Source organism: Petaurus breviceps, unplaced genomic scaffold, assembly GCF_028583685.1.
Source record: "Petaurus breviceps papuanus isolate PSGF00001 unplaced genomic scaffold, PetGlider_PUasm1.0 37, whole genome shotgun sequence".
Classification (NCBI taxonomy): Eukaryota; Metazoa; Chordata; class Mammalia; order Diprotodontia; family Petauridae; genus Petaurus; species Petaurus breviceps.
Window position 1 is genome coordinate 24,735,452 of NW_027186296.1, and position 25,140 is coordinate 24,760,591.

At 38.1% G+C, this 25,140-nt stretch overlaps 1 protein-coding gene across 1 annotated transcript in view; it reads right to left on the bottom strand.

The window, feature by feature from the left end:
* RAB27A (RAB27A, member RAS oncogene family) overlaps positions 1 to 25,140 on the bottom strand; it is a 102,692-nt gene that overhangs the window by 27,527 nt on the left and 50,025 nt on the right. Inside the window, exon 2 of the mRNA XM_069098092.1 lies at positions 16,966 to 17,019. The gene's annotated coding sequence lies outside the window, so the exon portion shown is untranslated. The remainder of the gene's footprint in view (positions 1 to 16,965; positions 17,020 to 25,140) is intronic.

Consider the following 25,140-nt stretch of genomic DNA (forward strand, 5'->3'; position numbering starts at 1 on the left):
TTTTCCATACAAATATGAGCAACTAGGTGGCACAGGGGGATAGAACGCCAGGCCTGGAGTCAGGAAGACCTGAGTTCAAATCCAGCTTCAGAAACTTACTAGGTATGTGACCCTGTGCAAGTCACCTATCCCTTTTCTCCTTAGCTTCCTCATCTGTAAAATGAGTTGGAGAAGGAAATGGCAAACCACTCCAGTATATTTGCCAAGAAAACCGCAAAATGGGGTCACAAAGAGTTGGCCACTACTGAAATGACTAACAACAACATGCTAACATCACTGAATAACATTTTTAACATTTAAAATAACATTTTTGTACTTAAGTTATTAGTTGTATATAATAAACTAAGTTGAAGTCACCATAATCCACTAATTTAAAAGATTAATGAAGGGGTTGCTGAATGTAACACCTTCACCCACTTCAGCTCGTGCTATAAGCATGCTGCACTATGTAAGTGGAAATGTACATATCATGACTGATTGCCTAAAAGAACACTGAGCTGTCACTGAGTTCCTGTGGGAATGGAGAAGAATAATCTTTAGAGAACTGTAGGACTTTGAGAGAGGAGGTGATTAGGAGAGGCAAGCTGGAACATCTGAATAACTTCTGGGAGTCCAAAGAGCTGCAGACATGTAGGGGAAGTGTCCTGCCAATTGTCCCTTTACTTCCAATGATTGCAAACCTAGAAACTGCTAAACTGTTAAACAATCTATCCTTGGTGAGCTGAGATCTTACCTCACTCCCAGCTAAAGAGTTCTTTTACTCTTGTGTATTCTTTGGTCTATTTTATTTGGATAAGCCCCCAATTTCTGTTTATTGCCTACTTTGATAAAGAAGTTTACTAGATTTTGTCACAATTATTTGTATAACCAGTATTTAGTAGGAGAAATCTAAGCTAGTAATAGCAAGCTAAATATTACTCTGTCATTGAGCAAAATCAGCTCATTTAAAGGTATTTTTTAAAGGCATTTTAAACTGAATTTCAAAGTATTGTATACCAGAGCAGGGATTTTTAACCTTTTTTCTTTGACAGCCCTCTCAAGCAATCTGATGAAGCCTATGGATCCCTTCTCAGAATAATGTTTTTTTTTAATTATACACATATGTATGTGTGCAGAGTGACACATAATTATAGAGGAAACAAATTATGATGAAAAATAATTACTCAAAAAAGAACATAGGCCCTAGAACTGGCCTAGACCAGTGCTTTCTATTTAGAAGTTTGTAAATACCTGAGGAGTTCATGATGATGGTCCAAGAGGTTAATACTAAAAATCCTTTAATAGTACCTTAAGCAGTAAATAATTGCCCAACTATGTTACAACTATATTTTTACTTTATCACAATATGCACATGCATATTTGAAGTATTATAAGTCTTTTCTGAAGTGATTCATGATCATGTACACAATGATTTTAGTGTGTGTTCAGTAATTATATCAAATTTAGCTTCTAAGTCCTATTAGTACAATCTTACAGTTTCTCAACCTGTCATCAAATAGTTTCCAAATCAATATTAGGGCTTAACATTCCAGGGCAAACCAATTCCCAATGAAGGATGTGCATATCTTCATTTTTATTTTGAACACAATACCAGGACAGTTTCCTCAGTCCTCTACAATCCTGTAATCATACCTCATTGTCAGTGTAATTACGTAATTAAGATTTTATGAATGCATATATTCTGTAGCATAGATATCAGAATGTTTGAAAACTATGATTGGTGGATATGTGTATTACAAAACTATCTTGAGACCATCACAGATCACCATAAATATTCTGCAGAAACAAACACTAGCATGCTTCTCATTGCAATATTAGGACCATTTTTCAATTTAAGCTTATCTTCCACTTCTGTTACTATTTTTCTATCTGGAGAATATTCAAATAAACTCTTTGGCAATATTGGTCAGTTGTTCAGCTGAGTTTCTGTGAGAATATAGCTGGCATGCCATAAAAGGATTTAATAATAGAAAAAAGATTCTTTCCTTACAAGAATTAGTTTATATGTAAATGATGTTAAAAAATAAAATAATGTATACATTTGAATTTTAAGTATACACACATATATGTGTGTGTGTATGTGTAAAATTTATTGAACAGCTAGGTGGTACAGTACATAGAGCACTGGACCTGAAGTCAGGAAGACTCATCTTTCTGAGTTCAAATCTGGCCTCAGATACTTGCTAACTGTGTGACCCTGGGCAAGTCACTCAGCTCCATTTGCCTCAGTTTCCTCATCTGTAAAATGAGCTGGAGAAGGAAGTGGCAAACCACTCCAGTATCCTTGCCAGGAAAACCCCAAATGGGGCCACAAAGAATCAGACATAACTGAACAATAACAACATGTAATTTAATACAGTGCTTGTCCTTGGCCAATAGAAAAGTAAATATTTTATATTGTAACTAATCATTTTTGTCAACTAGTGATGTGACTAAAAATAAAAAATGAACTTTCACCTCTCAGCAAGAGGGCTCATAAAATTTTCCTTCCATTTTCTACTTCATATTTATGTAATGAGTATTTCCATTTTATTCTTGTTTATTTCTGTTGTTGTTGTTGTTGAATAGATTAGTTGTGCCCGACTCTTTGTGATCCCATTTGGGGTTTTCTTGGCAAAGATAGTAGAGTGCTTTACCTTTTCCAGCTCATTTAATAGATGAGGAAACTGAAGTGAACAGGGTTAAGTGATTCAACCAAGGTTACATAGCTAGCAAGTGTTTGAGGCCAAATCTGAACTCAAGTCCTTCTGACTTCAGAGTTAGCATTCAATCCACTGAGCCACCTAACTGCTATTTATTTGATTTAAATCAAAATACAGAAACAAACTCTATGTGGAACTAGATTGACAATTGGTGTTAAGTCAAATATTATTGTAAACCCTTGTTCAAATAAAAAAGTTCACATTGAAATTAAGTTTATATATTACTGTTATATTAAACATCTCCCAAATTATAACCTATTACATTAAAATATTAATATTCAACATTTATAAAATTAAAGAAATATAATATGAAGTCATAAGCACATAAATTCTGGTTGGATTCCTTTTAATTCTTATAGAACATACTACTTAAAAATTAACAATTATTTTATAACTAGAGTGTAAAGATTTTATACTTCATTTTCTTGGCTATAACTAGAATAAAGAACTTATATTTAATAATAATTATTATGTAATATAAAATTTAATTTGGAGTTATTTTGGACAAAATAATAGTTATTATAAGTACTTAATGAATAAATATAAAAGAATATTATGAGGAACATATTAAATTATTCTTGGGGTTCACAAAACTTTGTTGTTGTTGAAAGGGGTTTGTGGAACAAAAAACATTGGGGACCACTACCCTAGATTATAAATATTGTGATGTGGTAGATGATGTAATTGTAGCCCAATATTCTGCTTGAAGATAGGATAGGGAAGGAGACTCAGCCATAGACTTCCTGCTGCCTACAAAGGCAGAAATCATATTCTCCTTTGTAGGAGATCCAGATCAAATACATATCCATGCCACATTCAATCTGAACCATATCTTTATTAGATAGTCACCCACACATCTTTCATAGACAAGAATTGTCACACAGCTAAACTGTAACAGCTTGTCACAGCAACTCTCTTGGGGAACTGGCCATAAGAGCTACTAGCAAAAAATATAAAAAGCCTGAGGATCTTGCTTAAAGCAAATATAAATTTGCAGTGATCTACATAGAGTACAGTATGTGATATTCATCTCCAAGTAAATGGTCTCAAAGCTCAAAGTGGGGAATTGGTCTATTTAGAGGAGAAAGCAAGAGACCTGTAGGAATGCCTGTTCATTTTCTAGGTTATCAGGCCTTCAGAATGAAGTGCTCCTTAAAAACTAAAACTGTAACAATAGAGATCTTTCATGTCAAAACAAAGATCTCAGGAGACAGAAGAGAATGCCAGAAGGTTAGAAATGGGAAGACTGACGGGGAAGAGAAAAGGAAGGACTACCAAATATGTGAAGCTAAATGATGTTCTTCACAAAGAGGATGGAGCCAGCTCTTGGGAGGAGGAAGCAGCAGCTTGTCCTCCAAGGAATGCTATGGTTCCCCAGACGCATCATACATCCAATAAGGACTTCAGCAAGAAGATACAAGAAGTAGACCTGATGAGTACATTCTGAAGACTCCAGAGTCAAATATTTATCAGTTTAGTATTAATAATAAAAATATATGTTGTCATTCTTGGGAATTTATTTGGGACATGTTTGAGAACCTCCCAAGCCTTTTCAAAACAAATGACTACTACCCTCTTCTAAGCAATCATGTGGGCATAAACAACACGACATGAAGGATCCAAGTCTCAGCAAAAAAAAAAAATTAAAGACCTCAGAGGCTCATGTGGTATTTTCATCATGTGTTGTGATTGTAGAAGAGAAAGACAGGATGGGGCAATAAATAGTTGGCAAATAAGATGCTGTCTGAGCAACAGGTTTGGCTTTCTGGACCATGGCTCAGAATACAGGAATGATGGACTTTCATTAAATGCACTCCATCCACACCTGAAGGCACGGATGCTAAGGTAAGATTTATTTGCCTGGAGTCCAGCAAACATAACCCAAGAGCTTTAAACTGACAGAAAGGGAGAAGAAGAAAGCTGAGTCTATGTGCCTGTATCTAGCTAGATACCAAAGAGCAGGGGTTCTTAACCTTTTTCTATGTCATGGTCCCTTTTGGCAGTCTTGTGAAGCCCATGGGCCCCTTCTCAGATGATTGTTTTTAAATCCACAAAATAAAATACTGATGCTTACAAAGAAAATCACTTATACTGAAGTACAGCAATCAAAATATTTTAAAAAGAAAATTTGCATATCCCAATTTAAAAACCTTTGCCATAGACATAGGTACAATGTAGGAAGAATGGCAATGAAAATCCTCAAATTCACAAAAGATATTACTTACTAATAAAAAGTAACTAGTTGCTGAAGCAAAAATAATAGAAATCTTGAGGAGGAAATGACCATCTTAGAATTTGTAAGACAGGAAAACCTGACACAATCTAACACAGACCCCAGATCTGGGGAGAGTCAATTTCATGTAACATCCAATGGACTAATCTTCCATAGCAAAAGCAAGACCAGGAAAGATAGGAAATTCTGCAGAAGAAAATTTTAAAGAGATAAAGACAATTCCGGTGGAACTAGAGTTGAAAGGGGAGCTGTTTTAAGACACTGATATGGATTCACAAGGAATTTGTGAGCTAACAGACTTTAAAAAGACTTTACTTTTATAAGATATTGAAAAGATAATGGATACCATAAGAATAGACAGGAGTGCTAAATATCAGAAAAGGACTGAAGCTAGTAATGGATACTAAGGACAACTTAAAATTTGGAGGAGAAAAAGGTTTGATGGTGGTGTTTGTTTTTTAGTACACTGAAGAAAAGATAAAAAGAAGACCAAAGAAGGGGTAAGGGCTGCTGCGAAAGATATATGTAATGATAATGGATGACAGATTAATCTCATTTTGCTTCTCTGCCTGTTAAGACAGCTTAGGTGGATGGAGCACTGGGTCTGGAGTCAGGAAGATGTGGGTCCAGATACATACTGGATGTATGACCCTGGGCAAATCATTTAATATCTCAGTGATCAAAGAAACTCTTCAAGACTGTAAGTTGGAGGAAAAAAAATGCCCATCTGCAATGGTGGAAGAGTTTCACCTTTCAGGAATTTCCTACAGGCACAGTCCCTAACCCCATTCCTATCCCTATAAACTTTAAGGGAAGGGAAGGCTAACATCTCCTAGCCCATTCATAACTTTAGAAAAGGAAAAAAAACTCAGGCAAGTGGCTGGCTTCCTGATGTTTTTCACATGAGTTTATTCCCTGTTAAATCGGAAGGTTGTGTCCTTGTTACCAAACATGCTGTTTGTTTTCCTTGGATTCAGATATCCATGCTTGTTTTCTTCAAAATCCACTACACTAAGCCGTCGACATTCAATTTCCATGATGCCATTACTGTGAGAATAAGATTTGTGGAAATTGTAGACAATGAGCTGACAAGCAGGATATCCTTTGGAAATGAAGAACATGATATGTGATGAGTTGCTATCACATACATCCTGTTCTGTTTTTGGACCCATGTCCTAGCACAAGGGTCTTCCAACTGTTCTGTGGCAAGATTCAGGGAGCAGACATGCCATCTTGCCCAATGACTCACTGGAGGAAATGCTAGAACTCTATATACAGGAGAAAACAGTGGCACCTGTACCCCTAGAAATTAAGTATTCCCATCCTGGGGGCTTAAAGGCCCAGAAATCACAAATCTGCAGTTAACCACTAGATGGCAGACTCAGCAACATGGTTTAAATAGCCTGTAGTCCTTTCAAGAATTCATGAAAGAGAAAGAACCAGAAGAGAGAAGAGAGAAGAGAGAGGGAGAGGGAGAACTTGTCTTTTTTTTTTTTCCTAAAAAGGTCTAATTTTCATTAGAAAATCAAAATGGCTTTATAAGACTACTTCAATCATTCAAGCATTCACTAAACTTCGGTACTAGAAGAGAAACTAAGCACTTAAATGAGACTGAGGATCCAAATAGGATAGCACGTTGGCTAGAACAAGATTAAATTTATATAGTGATCAATGTGAAGCCCCATGCTTGGATTAAAAAAAAAAAACTTCACAAATACAAAATTGGGAGTTGTGTCTAGACACCAAGTGGAATGGAAGCTTAATATGTGTCAACAGCGAGCTAATGGCCAAAAGTCTAATCCCATCTTAGCCAACATTATAAGAAGTATAGCTAGTGTCCATAATGGGGGAGATGTACACTGTGTGCTATCATGGAAAGAGCACTAACTTGGAATCAGGGTCTACAATTTTCTACCTGTGACTTTGGGCAAGTCATTTCACTTATCTGGACCTTAGTTTCTTTATCTGTAAAATGAAGGAGTTGTCCTAGATAATGACTACAGTTTCTTTCCGCTTTAAATACTGTGATCTTGTGCCCCATCAGTCCACCTGTGGAGTATTGTGTTTTAGGTGCCACACTGTAAGCAGTTCGTTGATAAACTGGATAGCATCTTGACCAGTTCTTAATAAGGGCCCCAAGGACAAATTTCAGGTGATCCACAAACTTGGATAATATAACTGGTTTCTTGTGATCCTGTGTATTTCAGTTGAAGCGTTTAAAAACATTGTTCTGAGTAGGGGTCCACAGGATTTACCACTAAAGGAGTCCACAATAACAACAATAACAAAAAAAGGTTAAGAATTCTTGATGAGACAAATGAGATAATCTCATATGAGAATCAGTCGAAAAAATACAAAATGAGGAGGAGACTGGACAGCTGTCTTCCCTATTGGATGTATCTGAAGGAAGAGGCTACCATATAGAAAAGAGATTAGACTGCTTTGGTTGGCCCTACAAGAGCGAAGCTAAGTGAAGACTAAAAGAACTTCCTAATAACCAGAGCTATCCAAAAGTAGATTGGGTTGCCTCAGCACACAGTAGGTTTTCCTTCTCCAAAGATCTTTAAGTAAAAACTGGATGACCATTTGTTGGCAATGTTTTAGAAGTGGATTTTGGTTCAGGTATAGGTTGAACTACATGGTCTCTGAGGTTCAATTTCCAACTCTGATAAGCTGCAAGAACAAGCTTATGAAGGAAAAAAAAAAATCTAAGTGCAGTGGGCCAACTCTACTGAATCTCTCACAAGCAATGTCTACCCTCTGAATTTTACAATCTGTAAAACTAACATTCTCATAGTCAATGTTACGATTTCCTCTACACTTAAATGTTTCAACTTTACCAATGGCCACTCAGTGTCTTTAATACAAATGTCTTACAAGATGCTCATCTTCTTGCTTACGAGAGTAAGAAGCTATCTCAAATTGAAGTTTCCCCCAGTGTCCAATGATTAATTTCCATTAAATTAAAATGGAGTCCCTAACTATTTGTCATGGTAAAAGAACTAACTTTCTTATCTTAGTTATACAGTGGCTTTCGCAAATTTGAACTATGTTTTATGTCCAGATTTATTCTAATCTCCCTTCAACACTAGGAACTCCTCTTGAAATCACTAGGAAACAGCAGACAGTTAAAAAAAAAAAGACAGCAGCTTTACTGAGAGAAGGAAAAAGATGCTATTTTGGTTCTCACAGCTTGGCTGTCTAGTCTTGAAGCACCAGGACTTCTTGAGTTGCTGTACCACTGCTGGGGGAAAGAAAATTTACTGGTTCTCATCTGCTCCCTAAAGGTAACAAGTCTTTAATTTAATCATACCTTTTTCTGCAGCTTCTTTTGGCTAGTCAGTCCCTGGCAAGACCAAGGGAGAATTAAATTATTTGTTAGATCTACCACTCCATTTATTCCAAAGAAAAACAAAGCACTAGCTTCTTTTCCTCTGGTCCATATGTGTGTTCCTCCAAATGTGTGTATGCATACTTCTCCAAATCTAGATAAGAGTTGATCTCCCTAAAGGAAGTACTCAGAACAACTTGTGCTTGCAGCAAAATCAATCCCACCTCTCTCCTATTTTCAATAAGACACCTATTTTTATAATCTATAAAAATAGATTATCCTCTTAGATTATCCTCCATTTACACTGTACATATTTTGTAATAGACATAGTTATTTACATATTGTCTCTCCCTGTAGAATGGGAGCTCCTTGAAGGCAGACTATGTCTTTGTCCTTTTTTGTATCCTCAGTGCTAACACATATTAAGTCCTAAATTGATGCTTGTTACTTGACTAAAATTGCATTAAAATCTCAGACTAATTCCTCTTACAGGATGAACCTGCTCTAAGAAGGGAAAGGGTAAGGGTGAAGAGGAATCAAAAGTATCCTAAAGAAGTAAATATAGTAATAAAGAAAGCAAAGATGGAAAGAGACCATAAATACATGTAATCTGGGTTCCAGCCTGGTTCATTTGCATAAGATTCTTCTTATTGTTAAAGAGGATGAAGACCCAACACTACATGACTATAAGTGGAGTTGAACTATGAGAGCTTGGGAGAAAAGACTTTCTTCTTTTTTCTTGCTTCAAGAGAACATACATATGGCTCCAGGAGAAATCCAGAAAGAGTAAGAACAGATTCTAGAAGGCAGACATAGGGGAGAAGCCTATATACCCCATCAGGTCCTTGGTTTTCAGTTTCCCTCCCTAATTACTTCAGAGAATTCTGAGGGAGGTCTTGTTCACTGTTTACTGTTGGTTATATTCAAATTTGTATAACTTCTCTGCTTTCTATAGGTAATCTTCTTGGATAAATGTGTTTATTCACTCTTAACTATTTGTGATGTTCTTTTGTGTAACTAGTATTTGGTGGCAAAAGGCCAAGCCATGATGTATAAGGTATATCCCCCCCCTTCCTCTTTAAGGGTTAGTAATGTAGGAAAGCAGCTTGAACCTAAAAATAAAATTATTTTCCTAGAATAACAATATTAAAAGGAGCAGATAATTATAACTGTAGTCCTGTATCCCTTCTCTGAGGAAAACACAACAGTCAGCCTGGTAGTATCATTCTCTTGCTCTCCATCTAGGCAGGAATCAAAGTCTTCCATGAACAAGGGTAAGCATGTTTTTAGAGGTATCTATCCCTGCTTCAGATAGGCAAGCCATGTGGACATGACCATAACCTACATGGACAACATATAAATACGCTACATACAGGAAAGGTACAATTTTAAGGGTATCAAAGGATTAATTGTAAAAGTATCCAAAAGAAGGAAATATAAAGTATACCAAAGGTCTGGGAGAAAAAAAAATCTCAGAAGATATCATTACCTGCAAAAGCTGACAGAGACTTTTAATAACTACCATTCCATATTCCTACTTTCTCATTTCTACAAAACATCTATTAAAATTATCATGGGAATTAAAGGCATCCTTGATGAAGATATGAGTTAGGAACGGAGAGGATTCTATATCAGAGCACATCTTTACACTCACACCATTGACCATATAGAAAGAAGACAGGATCCCATTGTGTTTCTTATGTGTTGATTATCAAAAAGCAGCAGAATGGATAGAGCAAAATGCTACCTTAAAGGCATTCCTCTGGGGCGGCCAGGTAGCACAGCGAGTAAGAGCACCGGCCCCAGCCCCAGTATCAGGATGACCTGGGGATTGAATCCGGGCTCAGACACTTAGCATCCACCCAGAAACACCTGGCCGTGTAACCTTGAGCAAGTTACTTAACCCCAATTGCTTAGGGGCGGCCAGGTGGCTCAGCAAGAGCACCGGCTCCAGTGTCGGGATGAACTGGATCAAACCTGGGTTCAGATACTCAGCACCACACCCAGAAATAACTGGCCATGTAACCTTGAGCAAGTTACTTAACCCCAATTGCTTTAAAAAAAAAAAAGGCACTCCTCCAACAAGGTATCTCCCATTCATGTGTCAAAAAGTAAACAAGATTCCTTGGGAAATGTAACCACAAAGGTAACTATGTTTGTAGACCTTCTCATTATTAAGTGAGACATAAAACAGGGAGACATATCCTTGCTAAAATGTGTTTGCCACTGTTGTGAAGGATGTTCAGCAAAGAGTCCAAATCAGAAAATGATTTGGTCCACCAGATGCCTGTTTTCAGATGACATTATGCTGATTCCATTAAGTCTCAAAATACTGCTGATTCTCCTAAGTGAGATCTATAATCCCTCAACAGAGTTTGGTTTAATTATCCACACTGGAAAAACCGAGTCAATAAAGCAAGCCTATTGAACTGAATATAGCATGTAGTCAGATAGACAACCCATAGAACTAGGCAGTATACCAGTCAATCAGCATTTAGTCAGCACCTACTATGTGCCAGAAATAGTGCAAAGCACTGAGAATACAAATATAAAAAAGAAAGACAGTCCCTACTCTCAGGGAGCTTACAATCTAATAAGGAAAAGCAAAGGCAGAGGAAGGGATGAGACCTGGGAAGGAGGGGAAATGAGAGGAAAGGGGAAGAAAGGAGGGAGAGGGAGAGAGAGAGAGAAGAACCAAAGAAGTGTGGCCAAGTGAGAGGATCTCCTACTGAAATAGAGGTTTGGAGATGAAGGCTCTACCCTCAATCAGAAGAACAGTATGGTGATGAGGTATAATACCAAGGCTCATGGGAACTTGTGGGATGAGGAGGTTTTCCCTATAAGGAACTTCCTGGGGCCTGATGGAGAAATCAAAGAAGGCCCAGAGTAGTGGAACCAGGTGAATAAAGAGGGGGTACTTGTATCTTGCTTGAATAGACACTGAACATATAGAATGAACTACGCTCAGAACTGAAAAGGAAGAAAACAGTCTGATTCACTTTTGGGAAAATGGGAGTGCTTTTAAAGACAAGTATCTCTCTTAAACAAAAACTAATCTTTCAATACCAATATTCTTCTACTAATGCAAGAAGGTTGAGAGTCATGGAACACCATGGTCTAAAAAGAGTGGGAGGTCACCCAAAAGGCAGTGGTGAGTCATATGGTATGATAGGTTACAATCTAAGGCCAATCTAGTATCGAAAATGTTATCAGAAAGCTCCATGACTGGACAATGAACTGGAATAGTCTAAGGGCAAGAACAAAGGATAACTCACTGACAGTTCAGGCGTTCAAATGACAGTCATCCAATTTCAAAAGAACTAGGGGAAGTCCCTCAGGATGCTATGTAGACACCAGCAGAAGATTTAGAATTGCCAAGAATCACAAAGGTGAAAAAGAGGGGATAGATTGAGTCTGCCTCATTAAAGAGAATACTCACATCAATAAGATCATGAATCTGTCAAAATATTTTCAAGAGGCCAAGTCCCTTGCGAACAATTTAACACTTGTATTTTATAGAAAAGGTTTTTCTTTTAAGCAAAAACAAATTATCATATAAATTACTCAAGATTTGCTCTATATGCTTTACATGTTCCACAATTTAAAAAGGAAGAGATGTGATATTTCATGATTTTTTTTCCACAGAAATATGTTTATTTTTTCTTGGTGGGGGGGACTGAAAAATTTGGGCCTATGGTTTTTTGTTATATATTTTTTAATTCAAAGAATTCAATGTTTAAGATAATGTTATTCCAAGAAAACAATTTAAACAATATGAAAAATGTAGATGGAAAGAATAAAATAAAAATGGATTGTTTATAAGAATAACTAGCATTAATTAGTATTTTAAGATTTGCAAAGCACTTTACAAACATTCTCATTTTATTCCCTAGAAGGAAGGCGAGTAGATGCTATAACTATTCTCATTTTACAAATGAGGAAACTAAGGCAAACAAAAGTTAAGTGACTTGCTCAGAGTCTCACAGTTAGTATGTGAAGTCAAATTTGAATTCAGGTCTTCCTGACTCCAGGTCCAGTGCTCTGTCCTCTGCACCACCTAGCTGCTTACTGAACAATAACAATGACCAAAATTATCACTAGAGATGAGTAATGGTGTGAGACTGTGGATATGAAATATTTGCCATTTTATACTTTCAGACATGAATGATGTGTTGGTTGGTTTTGCTGAACTTTTTTTCTTCCTTCTAAAATCTTTGTTCTGAGTGATGACTCTCCGGATAAGGAAGGAAAGAAAAATAGTTTTGGAAACTTCAGGATGCAAAAACAAAAGTTATCTATAGAAAAGAGTGTGCATACATGATCTCTCAGTTACTTTGTTTGTAGACAAAAAGACAGGCCCCTGAAGATCAGGGGAGAAATGGCCAAGTTCTGAGAGCTCAACATTAGAAAATACATAATAGAAGGAATTTTTTTCCTTACTAAAACTATAACACCATTTACCCAGATGGTTCCTTGGCAAGTCTCTTTCAAGGTGAGAATATGTGCAAGGAAGAATCACCAAAGCACTATTATCAGTCTTGACAATCCTAACACATGAAAACACAAATGTGCTGGAGGAATCATACTCGGCCAGAAATTCAACCAGTATTTTGCCAAAGCATTAAAATAGCAGAGAACACTCTGGCATCCTGGGAGTATATTCAGTGGAAAATACAGAAAGTCCTACAGAGGGTGGGGAGCCGATCCTCCTCCTCCTAGTTCCACCCCAAAGTCTACTGTGTTAGCTGACTGAAAATACTCCTGACATGAAAGCAGGTGGTAGATCAGAGTGGATAAAGAGCTAAACATTACTATGACGAGAGGAGGGGAGGGAAGAGGAAGGGAGGGGAGGGGAGAGGAGAGGAGAGGAGAGGAGAGGAGAGGAGAGGAGCATGGCCTCAAGCTGATTTTTGATAACACAATATTGGACTCTTTTCAAAATATAATGCTAGAGAATACTGGGTAATAATGCCACAAGGAGGTCAGAGACAGAAGAAAAAGTACCAGATATTGCAAAATATTTATAGCAGTACTTTTCATGGTAACAAAACTTGGAACAAAGTGGGTATCTGTTGATTGGAGGAAAGGCTGAACAAACTGTAGTACATTAATATAGTGGAAAATTATTATATATTAAGAAACACATATGAAGAATTCAGAAAAACTCAAGAAGTCTTATGTGAACTGATGTACAATAAAATAAGCAAAACTAAGAAAACAAAACACCCAACAGGCACAATAATATAGATATTACTAAGTTTTAAAAACACTTAAAGGCCACAGACTTCAGATCAGTGCAAAGACCAATCGACTCCAGAGAATCAATAGTGAAACCTACATCCTTCTCCTTAGTAGAGAGAGGTGGTAGTCTACTGGTACAAAATGAATCATAAATTAAATATCAAGTTTGGAAAGCACTTTTACATATTTGTTTTACTTTGTTACAAAGGAACCATCTCTTAGGGAGCTATTAAGAAGTGAACATGATGTTATTTTTTAAAACATGAATAAAATATCAAAAATAAAAGAGCTGAAACATGTAAAAACTGAATACCGTCATTGCTGTCTTCTGAAAAGAAAATGTAAAGAATTCAATAAAAAAAAAAAACTATACTAGGAAATCAAATGGGATAAAGGAAAGGACAATGTCCTTTGAGAATTTCCAGAAAAATAAAGCTGTTCTCATACTGGAAAAGGATGTCTTCTTTTACAAAACTCCCTAGAGATTCTAAATCCATTTTCTCAGCAATCACTGTTTCTTAATCAGTGAACTTTGGTCAAACATTCTTTACCCAGTGGCCCAGATAAAATCCACTATTTTTGAAAAACTAAGTGTATCATCACCTATAATTACAAGGAAAAGTAAAGTGAAGTCTTGATAAGGAAATAGGAAGAATGGGGTCAATGCTATATTGGATAACAGTAATAACTAGGCAGGGAACAAGCAAGTCTTCACCAAGTCAGACATTTCATGTTTCAAAGCAATTTGGAATCAATTCTCTTCTTTGAAGCAGAGGCACAAAAAAGGAGCAAAACTAACACTGAGCCAGATGTCCCAGGGTTTATATAAACACCCAGTTTGGACACTAGTTAGCTATGTGTTAATTCTCTAAGCCTTGGTTTTCTCACCTATAAAATAGGAAATACCTACACTATTTACTGGTACTCGAATCAGAAGGGATCTCATAGGTCATTTAGTTTACCAGGGTGGGGAACCTGCGGCCTCAAGGTCACATGTAGCCATCTAGGTCCTTGAGCACAGCCTTTTGACTGAGTCCAAAATTGACAGAACAAATCCTTTCATTAAGGGGATTTGTTCTGTGAAATTTGGATTCAGTCAAATGGCAGAATCAGACGACCTAGATGCGGCTACTTGTGACCTTGAGGCCGCAGGTTCCCCACCCTGGTAAACTAAATGACCTATGAGATCCCTTCTGATTCGAGTACCAGTAAATAGTGTAGATATTTCCTATTTTATAGGTGAGAAAACCAAAGCTTAGACTGAATCCAAACTTCACAGAATTTTTCCCCCTTACTTCAAAAACCTTTTCAACTTCCATCCAGTTTTCCTAGTTATGTTCTAAATGACCAAACAGAACATATCTAATCTATCTTTCAAGTGCCCTTCAAATACTTGAAGATAGCTATCTGTGTTCCCCACCACCCACCCCTTATTAAGCTATTAAGATAGTTATAAAGTTTTCCCACCACCCACCCCTCTTCTAGGCTAAACACCCCTAGTTCCTTCATCTGATCCTCACATGGCATGAATCTAAGGCCCTTTAATCATCCTGGTTGGCCATCTGTAATGTTAATGGAATCTGAAGATCTTCTATACCCTTTTGTATTGGCAAGTAAGCAGGTACTTAGCACCTTGTTTCAAGTTAACACCTTGTTTAACACAGAAATAATTAATACCTTGGGAGAAAGTTGCTGATGTAACAGGAAGGGGCAGAACAGGGAGGAGCTAATGCCTTATATAATGAAAAACCCAAGCTGAGAATTTCCAGAATTTCTCTCAGTAAGCATCTGGAGGCTGTGGTTTCTGCTGAGACCTTTCCTCTGGGAATTTCTGCTGAGAACTTCCAAGAACCAGGCTCAGGAGCTACCATGAGTGAGAGAGGAGGATCCCTGCTTGAGGGAGCCCATTCTGTTGATGACTTGGGAATGTGGGTGTTCACTGCATTAACCATGTGTACCAACTTCGTGGTCACTGTAATGACTTTGGCTGTCTGGTTCTGGGCCTCAGTATTCTGGTATTTGAAAAAAGGCTTTGGCTCTATCCTCCATATGGAGAGCCTGTTACATTTTGTGATTCACAACTATACCAGCATATTTATAACCACCATGGATGTTGTGAATATTGCATTATTGTTACACCTTCTCTGCATATTTTACAGCTTATCAAAGTCACTCCTAAAATGTAGTTGGCAGAGTCACATAAAATAATCCAGAAGTGGTCTGAATATGGCAGACCTCCCTGGGCCTGAACACAATGATTTTCTTAATGCATCATCAGGTCCCATATGCTTTCTTGGTGGCCATATCACATTGTTGACTCATATTGAACTGATCATAATAACACTTACATGGTACTTTAAGATGTGATATACTTTACAAAGTTTAGATAATAACAGTAGTAGTAGTAGCATTTATATATTGCCTATCATATACCAGACACTGTTAAGCACTTTACAAATATCATCTCATTTGTTCCTTACAACAACTCTGGGAGGTAGGTGCTAGTACTATCAGCATTTGACATTTGAGGAAACCAATACAAAAAAAGGTTAAGCAAACTTGCACTAGGAAACACGGACAGTAAGTGTCTGAGGTCTTGTTCTTCCTAACTCCAGGTCCAGCACTCTATCCAATGAGCCACTGTTCTAACACCCAGATCTTTTTCAAATGAAATGCTGTTTAGCCATGCCTTCCCTATCTTTTGCTTGTGAAGGTGACTTTTTTTAAATCCAGCTGTATGACTTTACAGTTATCCCTCTTAAAATTTAGATTAAATTTGACCCCATATATAGCCCATGAAGTTTTTTAAAATATTGATTTTCTTTCATGGTATTAGCCAACCCATTCAACTTTGTGTTTTTTGCAAATGTGGCGTCCATATCAATTCTGCATTTATCCCAATAACTGATTAAAATATTAAACCACAAAGAGACCTGGAATACTTCATGAAAGAGCTTCTTCTAAACTGACATTAAGCTACTAATGACAATTCTCTGGTTCCAGTTATTCAACTAGTACCAAATCCATGTAATTGCACTATCAGCTTGACCACATTTCTCAATGTTAATCCACAAGAAAAGCATTTTTAAATGCTTGACTAAGTTTTAGATAAATTATCTATGGCATTCCCCTGATCAACCGGCAGAATCCTAACCAGTGTGCTTTGACTGAGACTTTGCCCTCAGGGCCCTAAAATTCTGAGGGTGCTTTCAGCACTTACACACCTTCAGCAGATAAAAATAATTAAATCTCCCTTTTCTCTCTACCCCACCCATATCAGAAATGAAATCAACCCCCTCCCTTCCACCACCACCACCACCAATGGCCTCTCTTTGTTCCAGAGTCCCTGGAACTATGGTTTTTGCTCCCCTCCCCACAATTTTGGTCATGCAAAGTTGGTTCAGGACACATTTTGTAATCTATGGCATGGGGAGAAATGGGAAGGTTGTAAAACTTACCCCACATGCAGAAGAAAAAAAAATGCTTAATATCCTTCTATCCGGTTAGTAAACCTGTCAAAAAAAAAAAAAGGAAATAAGGACAGTTTGATATGACCTACCCTTGATAAAGCCATGATGGCTCTGTGAACAAGGCTTTCTTTGCTAGATGTTCTCTACCCAGTGAATGTTGCATCTAGAATTTTGCCAGTCGGGACACAGATAGCCCAGACTACAGACTGTGAAAATTAAATCTCTCAACAAGAGCTGCCTGCTGACGGAAAATGGCAATACCATTGTCACTAATCCCACAACTTCTTCCAAATGACAGTCTCAGGTGGGGCAGAGGTAATGAGTGACCTCACTATGGCAACTGTCTGGGCACAGACTGGTAGGGTGCCTAGTCCACTTCTCCTTCATCCAGGACATGAAGAAAGTCTCTCTGTGTCCCAAAAAGGAAGCTTAGTAATGTCACACACTTTAATATACCCTCACACAGCAATTTTCACCGTAGGTCCATTCTAGGGATTCTTACCCTCTTTGGTATCAGGGACCCATCTGGCAATCTAGTGAAGCCTATGAACCCCTTCTCAGAAGAATGTTATTAAATGTATAAAATAAAATACACAGGCTTGCAAAAGAAACAAATTATATTAAAAAAACAGTTACTTCCACAAAAAAAATTTTTTAATAGATTCACAGACTCCAGGTTAAGAATCCTTAGTCTATTCAATTGGTCAGCACAATCAATTCCTAGAAATGATAGCTATTTGCTACTATCCAGCATAAAAACAAAAACAAACATCTTATCCTTGTCTCTAAAAAGAGTCAAATGTCTGGTAGCTGTAGAAAAAAGTAAGGTACGATCAGGCCTTCAGTTCAACTGAAAAAACACTTACTGTGTGCTAAACATTGTGCCAGGTGCTAGAACTACAGAGACAAAAGAGTCAGCCCATGCCCTCAAGGGACTTAACATTGTACATATACAACTTATACAAAAAAATAGGTTTTAAAAATTAATACAAAGTAATTTCTGAGATTTTGATATCGCTGACCTCTAGAGGAAGTCAGAAAAGGTCTTTTGTTGGAGGAGGTATGCATGTAGGTCTGAGTAGGGCTGCACAGTTTTATTATTACCTTTAATATGCAGGAGAGAAGGTATTTGAGGTTGTCCTAAAGCCTTATGGGAGGCACAGATCCTTTACACTGAAGATGATAAAATTGGAAGTGAGAAACAAAAAGAATAAAGACTTTGTAGTACAAGAGCATAACAATATCCTGTGTAGGTAGAATATATTTGGCAGAACCCTAGGTTGAAATACTAGCTTCCCCTCTAACCTGAGGCTGAGGATGCTGAAATGCAGTGAAAGCACTTGATTTTCTAGGGCTGGTATTTTCTACCATGCAGATGAGCCATTGCTGTAGTCATGTGATTTTTTTTTTTAATAGGAAGAGTCTGTTAGTGATGAACACATATTTTTGGCAATAAATAGCACATATTGTTCTAAGTTCATGCATCACCCTGCCCTGACCCAACCCAGCTAGCTCTGTTTTCTTGCCCTGTTTGTTTGTTTCTTTCTTTCTTTCTTAGGCAACCAGAGAACCAGGTAGATAGAGGGCAGGGTTTAGAGTGAGAAAGGCCTGCGTTCAAATTCTACCATGGCCACTTTCTAGCTGTGTGATCCTAGGCAAGACATTTAACATCTCTGCATCTCTGCTTCTTCGTCTGTAAAATGGGAATAATAATAGCACCAGCTACACAAGTTTGTTGTGCAAATGAAGGAGAAGGAAATGAAATAATGTAAATAAAGCAGCTTGCAAACCCTAAAGTTTATATAAATTATAGTTATTTTTTAAATTCCTAAGAACAAATTCATATGTATTGCCCAGGTTCCTGCCTTTATTCCTGTCCAGTTGACACATTTGACTCTCCCAGAATTTCTCTCCTGTGCCCCAGAAACCTCTTTCTCCTGAAGCCTCAGGCCAGCCCTGGTATTCAGGTTGGTGTTTCCTCTCAGAACCTCCATTGTAAGCAGAGTGCCCAGGCCAACCATGTCATCCTTCTTGTCCAGACTGCACTCCTGGAATTTCTCTATACTGTCCACACTTTGCCAGATATCTTCATCCCTTCTCCTTCTCTTTCTCACCTCACCCCCTTTTCAACTTGTTTCTATGCTGTCTTCCTTCATTAAAATGTAAGCTCCTTGAGGGCAGGGGTTCTCTTACTGCTTGTATTTCTGTCCAATCCATTAAACATTTATTAAGTGACTACAACAGGCCAGCACTCACTGTCCTATGCACTGGGGATACAACTGATAAAAAGATAACGGGTCCCTGTTGTACTCAAGGGGCTTACAGTCTAAAGGGGGAGTCACCACGCAGGCAGGAGAGGAGGTGGAACAGGACACCAGGATTTAAGGGGAGGATGGAAGCTCTTGCAGAAAACAGACAGGATAGCAGATGCAGAGCATACTGGATATTCCTAGCACTTAGCCCAGCACCTGGTACTTAGTAAATGCTTAATAAATGCACGTGTTGACTAAACAGTAGAAAAAACACCTTAATCTTTTCTTGAGGATTCAGTATCATCATGAACATTGTCTATTAGGGGGTAGTGTGGTATGGCAGAGTGTTTGGCTTTGGGGTCAGAGAACCTGGGTTTGAATCCCATGTGTATGACTTACTAACCAGCACTAAATCTATGGTTCTATAACTTGTGTGGTTTTTAGACAAATCCCTTTACCTCTCTGGTCCTTGCCTGAAAATTATTAGGCAAGAAGAGAAGGAAGAGGATGGAATCGATGGCCTAGGTCCCTCCAGGTCTAAAATGATGATCCTACGACATGCTAAAGCTAGAAAATGCTACGCAACGAATACTGCCCCCAATCTGGTGAACTGTATACCAAGCTGGCAGGCCTTCAGTGTGGCACAGATGCCTTCATGGGCTATCAAGCTGTGAGACTAATGGTTGTCTCCTTCTCAACTCCACCTAGGTGATACAGTGGATAGAATATGAGCCTGGAGTCACAAAGAACTGAATTCAAACCCAGTCACAGACACTGTGACCCTGGGCAAGTCATTTAACTATGTTGGCCTGTTTCCTCATCTGTAAAATGAGCTGGAGAAAGAAATGGCGAAGTACTCCAGTATCTTTGCCAAGAAAACCCCAAATGGGGCCATGAAGAGTTGGAAATAACTGAAAAATGACTGAACAACAACAAAAGTCCCACCTACTTCCAAAAAGAGGGCAAAGGACTATGCCATCAATGCCCTAGCCCTGAGGCTCAGCTGGCTGCCAGAGCTGTTCCATCCTCCCTCTCCCCATCACTGATTGTCACCATCCACACTGTCCTACTCTGCTATTCTCGCCTCTCCCCAGCCCCCCACCCAGTTCTTCATCATGGCTGCCCCTGCTGATCTCCACCCCTGTCCTCTTTTCTTCCTCTCTATTTTTTACTTTCTTGTCTCAGGCATCTCTCCTCACTTCTTTCACACTCACTTCTGAGCTTTGGTGCTAAAGAGGGCCTTTGATTGAGGCTCTCAGCCAAAGCACATTTCTTCTCCAAACTTATCGATCACAGCACAAAAGAAGAATTGAATTTACTTGGTTATGTTCATTAAAGAGTTGCTTCTTCACAGTCACAAAAGCTTTGAGATTTTTTTAAGGTAAATCTACAGTCATTCTAGGAGCTTGACGATTAATGTAGGAGCAGTCAAGTATTTACACCAGTTTTCTTGTTCTTCTATAATCCAACCATTTCTCATTTACAAGTTTTTGTTTTCATAACCTGACAAAAATTGGTAAGGCTAGATTCCTTCAATTTCCTTATAGGTGCACTCATAACAAACATTTAAAACAGTTAAATGTTACCAGCTAAGATGATAAAGGAAAAACTAGGTCCCATTGTGGACAGACCATTGGGTTTAGAATCAGGAATCTCATCTTCATGAGTTCAAATCCACCTCACACACTTATTAGCTATCTGACTCTGGGCAAGTCACTTAGTCTTGTTTGCCTCAATTTCATCATCAGTAAAATAAGCTGGAGAAGGAAATGGCAAATCACCCCAGTATCTGCCAAGAAAACCCCCAAAAAGGAGTCATAGAGAGCTAAACATGATTGAAACAGCTGAACAACAAAGATTGTTTTTTTAAGGGGGGTGGGGGGGAGAGGAGGCAACTTTGATATAACAATGATTCATGTGCAAAATCAACTTATACATAATTATTTTCCTAAACTAAAACTTTCCAGTTAAAATGGTAATTTTAAAAGATAAGGATTGCACAAATTTACAATCTCCCCTCCAAAAAAAAAATCACTTCCGCATACATATAGGTGTGAAGGGGATTTCAAAATTTCAGAAGATTACAGGTACTATTTTGCCCTGAGTAAATTCCCCAGGCATAGAATTAGAGAACATTAGAGTGTAAAAGGCTGTGAGAGTTCTAATGATGAAAATTACTATATTATTAATGATAATATAAAATTTAAACAATGCTCAGGTAAAATCTGTGAAGATTGAGGGTAGAAGGAGAAACTTTGTAAAGATATGTTTAAATGCCCAAAAGGCCTCTTTCCACATCTAGGGAGCCAGAAGGTAACTTTTATTATCACAGAACCTACTGCACACTTGACATCTGGTTTGCATGCATATTTATGAAAAAGATAGTACAGTCATTAAAAAAAAAAGAAAACCATGATCCAGAGTATCTAGCCACAGGTTTGAAAGAAAAGTGGTTATAAATGTAGCAACAGTATGAAATTTCACAGGAAACTGTATATTAGAATATAAATAGTATATCACTTCACAGGAAAATCATGAAACAGAGCCACAAAATTAGATCATCTGAAGTCGTGTTGATGCCACCTAAGCTGTTGATAGCACTCTGAATTTCTGAGCTCTATATTTTTGCAACTTGGTAAGAGGAAGTTAACTGAGAGGAGGAGGGGAAAAGTGTTATCTTTTCTAGTTCACCATGATCTATGCAATGCATAAATATCTATACATATGTGTATTGTGAATTTATGTACACATGCACATAAAATACATAAATTATGTATGTGTATCTAGAGGGCCATTTTGAATAGCTTCCTAAGCAATCTCTTAATAATTTAAGCATAGGAGCGGCTAGATTTCTCAGTGAGTAAAGCACCAACCCCGGAGTCAGGAGGACCCGAGTTCGGTTCCGGCCTCAGACACTTAGCACATGCGCACGCACACACACACACACACACAAACACTAGCCGTGTAACCTTGGGCAAGTTACTTAACCCCAATTGCCCTCCAAAAGGCAAAAAGTTAAAAAAAAAATTTAAAAAGTTAATTTAAGCATAAATAAATTAATTTCCATCATGGTTATGAGTAAGAAATATTCTGCAACAGGCCAAAATTACATCCTTCCTTATTTCTCTAAGAAGTCTTTCCTTGTTCCACCTGCTTAGTACATAGACTATCAGGCCATGAGTCACCTGTTTGCATTTCCATCAGCTGGAGTTTGTAGAAGGAGGTGTGCCCTGTGTATCAGGTTATGCACAAGGACTGTTGACCACCTGGGACTGGCTCACCATCATAAAGGAACCTAATCAAATTCTCTGGCATTCTGAAACGTGTCACTCAGCTTTCACAAAAAAATATGAAAGTCTACAGAGGTACAAGACAGCCCTCATAGTGGGACGGATTAAAAAATGAGGATGGCAAAAAATATGTTTTTTAAATTGCTGTGATCTAAACCAGGGCTTCTTAAACTTTATCCAATTACAACCCTTTCAGCACTTCTTAAACTGTGGGTCACACCTCCATATGGGGTTATTAATATTTATAATGGTATATTATTATATATAATATAGACAGATATATATAATTAATATCAACTATTTAATTGTGTAATAGTTAATAGTATTAATACTATACTCTAATTTATTACAATAATATTAATTAATGATAAGTTTATGAATTGGTCAACATAAAATAGGCAAGACTGCATGTCAGGTGGGCTATATGAAGGAAGAAAGAAGAGAGAGAAAGGAAATATAATATACTAGGTAATCAGGGATGAACAAGAGTTGACACACAAAAAAACAACAAGAAAGAATAGCTTTTGTTGAATCATGAGGCTGAATTAATGAAATTGAATTAGGATTACAGCATCATCCATCTAGAGTCCATCTCATCCAACCTGCTCATCTTACACATGAGCTTCAAGGAGGTTAAGTGACTCATCCAAGGACATACCAGTAGTAAACATCAGAGGTGGGATCTGAAAGCACATCCTCTGACTCAAGAATCAGGACTCTTTCCATTGAACCAAGTTCTCAGAAAAGAAAGCATTGAGCTCTACATAGAAAAAAAAGGGTGAGAAGACAATGCAGAGAAAATCTGGTCAGTGAAATTTTGCAGAGACTGTCAGACTCCATTGGTTGTGTGAAACTGTGTTGACTGGCTTTGTGAAATTGTCTTCTTTCTCTAACTTTTTAATTCTTTATTGCAAGTGATGACTTGAGGAGTAGGCAAGGAGGGAAGGAGCAAAAGATCATTGATCAAGAGCTAGAAAGGACCTGAGACATCACCAGTTTTGGACCCCTCCATTGTACACGAGAGGAAACTGAAGCCACAGAGAGCAAAAATTAAGTGACTGGGGCAACCAGGTGGCTCAGCGAGTAAGAGCTCCGGCTCCAGTGTCAGGATGACCTGGGGATCAAATCCAGGCTCAGATACTTAGCACCATACCCAGAAATAACTGGCCGTGTAACCTTGAGCAAGTTACTTAACCCCAATTGCTTAAAAAAAAATAGTTATTTATTAAAAATATACATACCGTGTTTCCCCGATAATAAGACCTATCCCGAAAATAAGCCCTCCCCTTACTGTATAAGATTCCTCTAAAATAAGCCCTCCCCCGAAAATAAGCCCTATTGAGATTGCTACTGTAGTGAAGGTGATCCCCTGCGCTACACTACAGTACCCTCTGTATGCACCGTCCCCCCCACCCCCTCCCCGGTGAGACGCATGCCGCGCTCCGAGCTGCATCCAATCAGAGCTTCAGCAGTGAGCATGTCATCCTGTTCTTCCCCAGTGATTTGCTTATTGAATAAAGGTACATTTTTTTGTTCACATTTACCTGTTTATTAAAATTGCTGTCAATGTTCATTAAAATAAGCCCTCCCCTGAAAATAAGCCCTCTGGTGTTTTTCTGTTCAAAAAAATTAATAAGACAGTGTCTTATTATTGGGGAAACACGGTACTATAGAAAACTGATATTTTGGGGGCAGCCAGGTAGCACAGTGAGTAAGAGCACCGGCTCCAGTGTCGGGATGACACGTGGATCGAATCCGGGCTCAGACACTTATTACCCACCCAGAAACACCTAGCTGTGTGTAACCTTGAGCAAGTTACTTAACCCCCATTGCTTTAAAAAAAAAATTAAGTGACTTGGGGTGGCTAGGTGGTGCAGTGAATAGAGCACCAGCCCTGGAGTCAGGAGAACCTGAGTTCAAATCCGGCCTCAGACACTTGACATACTTACTAGCCGTGTGACCTTGGGCAAGTCACTTAACCCCAATTTCCCTGTAGTCCCCCCTCCAAAAAACCAAAAAAAAAATTAAGTGACTTGCCCAAGGTCATACGTAGTAAGTGTAAATCTGGAATTTTAACTTGGCTCCTATAGTAAGTTCAACACTCTTTCCACTACATCACTCGGGGGAAAAAAAAAAGCAACGTAAAACCAAGAGATTGTATAGCATAATATATTATCTACTAGGTTGTATTCTGCTATATTATAAAATATTATTTTTGAACAAACTGAATAATGAAGGGAAAGAAGTGCCAAAGAGTTGAAGGAAAGAAGCCAACTGAAGATGAAACTGAAGGACTGGAAATATGATGGAGAAATCGGACAACTGAACAGGGTAGTAATTGAAAACCAACACAGGAAGGGAAAAGAGGGCATTCCAAAGAGGCTTTGAAGAACGAAAATCCTACAAATAAAGTAAGGCCTCAATCAAATAGGATATTTTCATATGAACAGTAGAAAAATGCAGAAGCCCTACAGAGTCAAAGTGGAACAGCGGCTCTAGCTCTGGAATGAGAGGGTCTCAAATGTCAGCTGTGGTGCATATAGACTGTATGACTTATGTCAAGTGATTCTAGCTCCCTAAATCTCAATTTCCTCATCTGCAAAATGGGGGAATTTGATGAG